The 8662-nt window shown below is 44.8% G+C and overlaps 1 protein-coding gene across 2 annotated transcripts in view; it reads right to left on the reverse strand.

Annotated features, from left to right (window-relative positions):
* Positions 1–6636, reverse strand: part of Dync1i1 (dynein cytoplasmic 1 intermediate chain 1) — a 300797-nt gene extending 294161 nt beyond the window's left edge. The window contains exon 1 of one of the 2 annotated variants that reach the window (XM_050123836.1): positions 6470–6636. The gene's annotated coding sequence lies outside the window, so the exon portion shown is untranslated. The remainder of the gene's footprint in view (positions 1–6469) is intronic. The other variant, XM_050123835.1, reaches the window with a different exon arrangement.
* Between the last annotated feature and the right edge of the window lie 2026 nt (positions 6637–8662).

Below are 8662 nucleotides of genomic sequence, written 5' to 3' on the forward strand. Positions count from 1 at the left end.
AAAGAGACGAGTAGTAGTGAAGAGTACAGGAAAGGGATGTACTCATCATGGCCGCCTTGGCGAAAGGGACAAATCAAGGGGTCTGGTGTTCCCAAGTTTGTCTTTGAGGTACTGATAATGAGCTTTTCATTTAAATGGCAGCAAGATTTCAAAGAGCCAAGGTGTATATAACTGAGAAGGAGTCCTGCCGACCCATAGGCCACAGCCACTTCTGTAAGATAACTGGTTTGCCAAATGTCCAAACTGGGCGGAATCTCTCCCTAGGAGGCAAGCTCCTCCTCTGATTGACTCCAGGGCTCCAGTCCTTCCCTTCCCCCACACAAGGCCTTCTGGGAACTTTTAAATAGTTGGTGTGCATTAGTGTAACAGCACAAGTTTCTCTAATAGATGTCTTCTGACAGGACAGCTACATTTTACTTTCTATTATTGTTATGGCCAGGGTGCGTTAGCCGAGGTGGACGATGTCTGGAGTAGGCCTGCTGGACTGGTTTGAATCCTACATCTACCATGCAGCAACCATGACCTCCACAAATTACTTCACTCCGTCGCATGTTTAAATGGTCTCCACCTTACGGATCCAACCAAAGGACCAAAGAAGAAATAAAACAGCTTATGACCCAGTATCTGAGATGAAAGCAATCAGAACTCCTCAGTCTGGAAGTGTGGTTACAGGTGAAGGCCTGGGCTTTGAGAGCAAAACCATAGCAGCTTAACTTGAATGAATCTTAGGAAGTTACTTGATATCTTTATGACATAATTCTTAATCTTTACAGCAGGATTACAAGCGATGTCTGTGTCATGAGTTTTCCTGTGACTTTATTTTAAAATACAAGTGAGGGGCAGCAGACGAACCTACACAAGGCGGTGGCGGACGGACCGATGCAAGGAGGGCTACGCAGGTGGCGGTGGCCGGGACCGACAGGTACTGGTGCTGCGGCAGGTGACGCAGGCCGCAGGGACTAGCGTGCAACACTGAGAGCAGATCGCCCAATGACAATTAAATCAAAGAGGTAGGCCTTTGGTTGGCGAGGTCCCTGGCAAACAGGGAGCCTGATCCCGTTTCTGAAGTTCCGTCTGAGGGGTGAGAGGGATCTTGGCCCCCGGCAGGAGCCAGGAAATAGAGAGAGGGCATTTTATAAGAGGAGCCTTTGGCCAATAGAGAAACCTGACCCAGTTTTTTTTTTGTTTTGTTTTGTTTTGTTTTGTTTTGTTTTTGTTTTTGTTTTTGTTTTTCGAGACAGGGTTTCTCTATGGTTTTGGAGCCTGTCCTGGAACTAGCTCTTGTAGACCAGGCTGGTTTCGAACTCACAGAGATCCGCCTGCCTCTGCCTCCCGAGTGCTGGGATTAAAGGCGTGCGCCACCACCACCCGGCTCCTGATCCAGTTTTAAAAGACTGATTAGATAGCATCGAGAGGAAGAGATGGGCAGGCGCCAAGGAAAAAATTCACCCAATATTCTGAAAAACAACATGAAAACACCAGAACCCAATGATTTTACAACAGAAGGACTTGAACACCCTAACACAGAAGTGGAAAAAATTGACTTTATGAAAGCAATAGAGTCCCTTAAACAACATGTAAAAAACACCTTTATAGAAATGGATGAGAAGTATAACAAAAAGTTTGAAGAATTGAGTAAATACGTACATGAGACCCTGGGAAACCAAGAAAAAACGAACAAACAGGTAATGGAAACAGTTCAAGAATTGAAAACTGAAATGGAAGCAAGGAAGAAAGCACAAACTGGGGACCAGCTGGATACGGAAAATCTAGGTCAACGAGCAGAGCCTACAGAAACAAGCATAATCAATAGAATACAAGAAATAGAAGAAAGAATCTCAGATTCTGAAGACACCATAGAGAAAATAAACGCACTGATCAAAGAAAACAGCAAAGCCAACAAATTCTCATCACAAAACATTCAGGAAATATGGGACACAATAAAAAGACCAAACCTGAGAATAATAGGAATAGAAGAAGGGGAAGAATTACAGCTCAAAGGCCCAGAAAATATATTTAACAAAATTATGGAAGAAAACTTTCCCAACATAAAGAAAGATATTCCTTTGAATATCCAAGAAGCATACAGAACACCAAACAGACTGGATCAAAGAAAAGCATCCCCTCGCCATATAATAATCAAAACACAAAATATACAGGTTAAAGAAAGAATATTAAGAGCTGCAAAGGAAAAAGGCCAAGTAACTTATAAAGGTAAACCAATCAGACTTACACCTGACTTCTCTATGGAAACCATGAAAGCCAGAAGGTCCTGGATAGAGGTACTTCAAAAACTAAGAGACCATGGATGCAAACCCAAACTTCTATACCCAGCCAAGCTAGTGTTCACTATCAATGGAGAAAACAAGGCATTCCAGGATAAGAACAAATTTAAACAATACGTTGCCACAAATCCAGCCCTACAGAAAGTAATGGAAGGAAAATCGCAACCCAAGGAATCCAACATTGCCAACACTGCCTACAACAACTCAGGCATCTAGCGAACCTTCACCAGCACAACTCAAAGAAGGGACAGACACAAACTCTACTACCAAAAACAATAAGAATAACCGGAATAAAAAAATACTGGTCATTAATATCTCTTAATATTAATGGTCTCAATTCACCTATAAAAAGGCACAGGCTAAGGGACTGGATACAAAAACAGGATCCAACATTCTGCTGTTTGCAAGAAACACATCTCAACCACAAAGATAGGCATCTACTCAGAGTAAAAGGTTGGGAAAAGGTCTTTCAAGCAAATGGCCCTAAGAAAAAAGCAGGTGTGGCCATACTAATTTCCAACAAGACTGACTTCAAACTAAAATCAATCAGAAGAGATCAAGATGGACACTTTATACTCACAACAGGAACAAGTCATCAGGATGACATCTCAATCCTGAATATCTATGCCCCTAATATAAAAGCACCCACTTATGTAAAAGAAATATTACTAGAACTCAAGGCAGACATCAAACCATACACACTAGTAGTAGGAGACTTCAACACACTTCTCTCTCCCGGACAGGTCAATCAGACAGAAACCTAATAGAGAATTAAGAGAATTATTGGAGGTAATGAAGCAAATGGACTTAACAGACATCTATAGAACACTCCACCCAAATAGGAAAGAATATAACTTCTTCTCTGCAGCTCATGGAATCTTCTCAAAAATTGACCACATACTCGGAAACAAAGGAAACCTCCACAGATACAGAAAAATATCAGTGTTCACCTGTGTCTTATCAGATCACCACGGATTAAAGTTAGAAGGCAACAACAATGCTATCCCCAGAAAGCCGACAAACTCATGGAAACTGAACAATCAACTACTGAACCACACCTGGGTCAAGGAAGAAATTAAGAAAGAAATTAAAGTCTTCCTTGAATTTAATGAAAATAAAGAGACAACATACTAAAACCTATGGGCTAAAATCAAAAACACCAATGATAGCCTTTGCTGGAGAGGTTGTGGAGAAAGAGGTGCACTCATCCATTGTTGGTGGGAATGCAAACTTGTGCAATCACTTTGGAAAGCAGTGTGGAGGTTTCTCAGGAAATTCGGGATCAACCTACCCCTGGACCCAGCAATACCACTCTTGGGAATATACCCAAGAGAGGCCTTATCATACAACAAAAGTATATGCTCTACTATGTTCATAGCAGCATTGTTTGTAATAGCCAGAACCTGGAAACAACCTAGATGCCCTTCAATTGAAGAATGGATGAAGAAAGTATGGAATATATACATATTAGAGTACTACTCAGCAGTAAAAAACAAGGACTTCTTGAAGTTTGCAGGCAAATGGATGGAAATAGAAAACACTATCCTGAGTGAGGTAAGCCAGACCCAAAAAGAGGAACATGGGATGTTCTCACTCATATTTGGTTTCTAGCCATAAATAAAGGACATTGAGCCTACAATTCGGGTTCTTAGAGAAGCTAAAGAAGAAGGAGAACCCAAAGAAAAACATATAGGCATCCTCCTGAATATTAACCTTCATCAGGTGATGAAAGGAGACAGAGACAGAGACCCACATTGGAGCATCGGACTGAAATCTCAAGGTCCAAATCAGGAGCAGAAGGAGAGAGAGCACAAGCAAGGAACTCAGGACTGAGAGGGGTGCACCCACACACCGAGACATTGGTGATGTTCTATCGGGAACTCACCAAGGCCAGCTGGCCTGGGTCTGAAAAAGCCTGGGATAAAACTGGTCTCGCTGAACATAGCAGGCAATGAGGACTACTGAGAACTCAAGAACAATGGCAATGGGTTTTTGATCCTACTGCACGTATTGGCTTTGTGGGAGCCTAGGCAGTTTGGATGCTCCCCTTCTAGACCTGGATGGAGGTGGGTAGTCCTTGGACTTCCCACAGGGCAGGGAACCCTGATTGCTCTTTGGACTGACTAGGGGAGGGAAAGGGAAATGGGAGCTGGCAGTGGGGAAGAGACAGAAATCTTTAATAAATAAATAAATACAAATAAAATTAGTGCCGGGCGATGGTGGCGCAAGCCTTTAATCCCAGCACTCGGGAGGCAGAGGCAGGCGGATCTCTGTGAGTTCTAGACCAGCCTGGTCTACAGAGCTAGTTCCAGGACAGGCTCCAAAGCCACAGAGAAACCCTGTCTCGAAACCGCCCCCCCCCAAAAAATAAATAAATACATAAATAAATACATAAAGAAATAAATAATATACAATTGAGGAGATACGAAAACGAGGTCCATGAAGAAAAGCTCGGCACAGTTTGGTAGCCGTTCTTCCCAGCCCTGCTGTATTTAGTGGACACAGTGTGAGGCGATAAAGCAGAAATAAAAGATACTTAGTGTATCTGTGATCCCTTCATCTGGGGTCAGGGCAGGCCGTGGGCAGAAGCTATGAACCTGCACTGTCTGCCCTCAGGAGGACAGTGCACAAAAGGTGGCAGTGTCCCAGAGACCCATGCAGGTGCGCAGATATGAGAAGCCCGAAACAAGGCAGAGACATACAAATGCTCCAGGAGGCTGGAAATAGTGCCTGAGGCTGGGCAGGTCGGATAGGTACACTCCTGCCCTGTGTTAGGTGGTTTTAATAGACTATCTCAGCATCACTGGAACCTCAAATCTCATGTCCTGAAGAGCTGGTTCCAGTGAAGAGATCACTGTTCCCTAGTGCTGGGAACATTAAGATTTTATTAAGAATCATGGTTGGTTGGAAGAACAAAGTTAAATACATTTCCGGATAGCTAACCATTTAGGAGCCAGCTTGGCATTGTTAAAAAAAAAATTAGAGGAAGTACTACTCAACTTCTCAAGAGGAGCCCAAGTGCAGTTAGCATTGGATGTTCCCATTTCAAAGTTACCAGCACTCTAATACTGACCATCACATTTCCTCCAGTAACTTCCACGATTGCACGGAATTATTCCGGGGACAGTTATTCGTCACCATGCCATTAGCCAAGGTTATGTCACAGTTGCTCTCATGCTTCCCCGTGAGCTCCACCTCCTGCGAGTCTGTAATGTCTGGAAGCAATTCTTCCGCAACTCTGAACTGCATCAACTCTGTTATGCATATTTCGAAGACAACTCCGGCAAGAAAATGGCTGGCTACTTGTTCTTGCCTTAGGTATGGTGGAGTCAGGACTGCCAGAAGGTTTATTCTATTTTCTGCCTTTCCTAGAGCCTCTGGTTTCCTAAGGGATTTCCTTTCCTGCTCCTCAGCCTCGGGTTAACCGTAGCCGAGGTAGATGTCATGAGACTCCGGTACACTCAGTTCCCCACCAGGGCTGCCAGGATCCCTGCTCTGATGACGACTCACAGATTTATATGGCCAGAACAATTCCGGGTGGGAGTGGGGGAAGGAGAGTCAGGCAGCCGTGAAGGTGTTTACCAAAACACATCCCCAGCCACACTTTTTTTTTAAAAAAAAAATCCAGCAGAGAGAGAAACTGGCATCTTGCGTGAGTGTTTAATTAAAGCTCCCTTGGAAGTGCATTCTCGCCCTCCGACTTGGTGGGTAGCAACAGCATCCAAGAGCTTTACAGACAGCTCGGAAATGTAATCAAACAGCATCCTTCCCCTCACTCTGCAGCTCTCCCTTCCCAGGAGCCATCAGCTGGTAGCCCACAGGGGTGCGGACAGCAAAGCTGCAGATCTTTTGCTCCCCAAGAGAAGACCAAGGCGAGGCGCTTTGGTATGCCTCTCCCAGTGCACAAGTGGGCCACAAGGTGAGAACACCCTTGACCCTTTCTCCTCAGCCTGCGCTTCTCCACTCCTGGGCAGCTGCCGCAGGGGCTGCCGCTGGAGGGCTCCCGCCTGAGGCACCAGAGAACATAGGAGCTAAGGAAGGCACCCAGGCTGTGCCCAGTGGTCGCTGCAGCGGTCACTGCTGTCATACTGCTCCCGGTGTCCTGCTGATGTCACCCGGGCGGAGGGCTGCGGAGGGGCTCCGAGGTGTCTGCGCGGAAACGCGACCTCCCACCCACCGGTTACCTGGACGCTGTCCGTGGAGGATCACAGGGGCGGTGGAGGAGGCACGGGAGGACGGAGAGCGGCGGGCCTGCGCCTGCAGGATGTGCTGTCTCACGCTGCACTGTTAGGCTTGCGCTCCTCCGAAGCGATCACTTCCTCTCTCCTGTGCCTGACACTGACAGCTCCCAGCACCCGGGCTGCGGGACTCGCCCCGCCCACGGCCCACGCCCTCCACGCCCGCGCCTCCCGCGGGAGGGCCTCCGCACAGCGCAGCACCGCCTCGGCCAGCCTGGCAGCGTTGAGGGAACCCGGGGACAGCCAGTCCTTGGCCGCGGGCGGTGCACACCTAAGTTACTGCAAAAGAGAGCTTGCCAAGCTCCTGATGATTTCCTCTGTGGGCAACTTTCATTCCCAGACAGAGAAACTTTAAGTCTTATAAACAGAAACAGACTAGTTTAGTTTCATCCGTGCTGTACAGGTGCATCTGAACCTAGATTTTCACAGAGATATACAAACACACACATGCACAGATATACACACACACAAACATAAACATTATATCTCTATGAATATATTAATATATACACATGCGTAAATAATATATACATGTGCAGACACATACATACATGTATACATATAGGAATAGATATACATACACGCATGTACACATGTTATAGATCGGAATAGCTATATACTCATATGTGAGCACATATATACCATATGTGAATATGTTTATATGTATATATAAAGATGTATAGATATAGTGTGTGTGTGTGTAAAACTTGTTTTCTATTGCTTCTCAGACATCCTGCCTCTTAAAAATCTGAGTAACATTCTTGAATTTCCCCGAAGTTGATCATTCTAGCACTTATAAGACTGAGAAATGGACTTTAGGATGTTAGGCAGTGTGGGACTGGTACCACTTTCTGGATGGTCTTCTCATCGTTTTGTTTGAACATCCGGGCCATCAGTGTGAAGATGAGAGTGTAAACGTGTGGAGAGCAGGAGCAGGTACTGCTCTCTAACTGTGGCTGCTGGTCTCCCTACCCAGGGCTGGCAAGTTCATCCATCCTGTTGCCACTGAAGCCATTCTTAGATGGCGTCAGAGCCAGCTTTCCCCCGTCTTTCCGAGTGAACTGGAGACCAGTGGCTCTGCAGGAATTCCCCAGGCCTCTGCACCAGGTGGGAGCTGCAGAGACATCCAGCCTCTTAACTGAGCAGCTGCTGGGTTCTTGGTGTTTCGTACATCAATATATCCAGTCTCCTAATTCGGTCTCTCTACAAAGCCCTGAGCAATATAACCCTGCAAAAGGAATTTAAGTCTCTGAGAAGTCACAAAGTACCACAGCTCCTGAGTAACCTCCTGAGATATGAGTTCCATTTGCCCCAGCGTTCAGTTTACCTGGGAACCCTTATGTCTGTCTTTACAGCACAACTTGTCTAGTGCCCACCGCCTTCAAAGCGTTGCCTTAGGCACATCATGTGATTCAAAACTTAGGAGAATTCAGTTTTTATTCTTAAAGGTATGACAATAGGGTAAAGCAAGGAAGCATAATCAAAACAATTGTAAATGTAAACAATGTTTGAATGGGTAAATGTTATTTTAACAGCAGACATGAAGAAAGGGGCATTTCTAGACATAAAAGTCCAGAGGAGAGGAAACCCCCAAATGAACACAGCAAATAGTAAGGAGGCCAGTAATTTTGAGAGTGACAGGATTCATTAAGAGTATGACTGGATTCATAACAGAGGCTGGAAAGATGTACCGGGAGCCACTGAAAGCATTTGAGCAGAAAAAAGCAAACAAAAACACGTAAGAACTCCCTGGCAGTGAGTATGGTGTGGAGACTGGATTTACAAGAAAGGGCTTATTTGCAGGTGGGTTTTTTGTTGTTCTAGTACCACTTCTAGAAGAAAGACTGTATAAAGTACATATCGCTTTTTTGTATAGCATATACTGTTTTTTTTCTTTAAGTGAATAGATTTTTTTTTAAGTCTCATCATACGGTGCTTCCCAAACCAAATTAGATCCCTGCAGGTGTAGTGACATAGTCCAGTATCAGGTCGGGCCTTTGTTCTGAATTAAGGGATAGCAGATTAAAGATATTGGATTTTGTATTATTCAACAACATTAAAAGTTAAATACAGTTATAATTTTGTTATACATGTGTGTTAGTTATTTTTCGGTTGCTAAGATAAAATACCACGACCAAA

This window comes from Alexandromys fortis, unplaced genomic scaffold, assembly GCF_014885135.2.
Source record: "Alexandromys fortis isolate MF-2015 unplaced genomic scaffold, M_Fortis_MF-2015_v1.1 scaffold_214, whole genome shotgun sequence".
Lineage (NCBI taxonomy): Eukaryota > Metazoa > Chordata > Mammalia > Rodentia > Cricetidae > Alexandromys > Alexandromys fortis.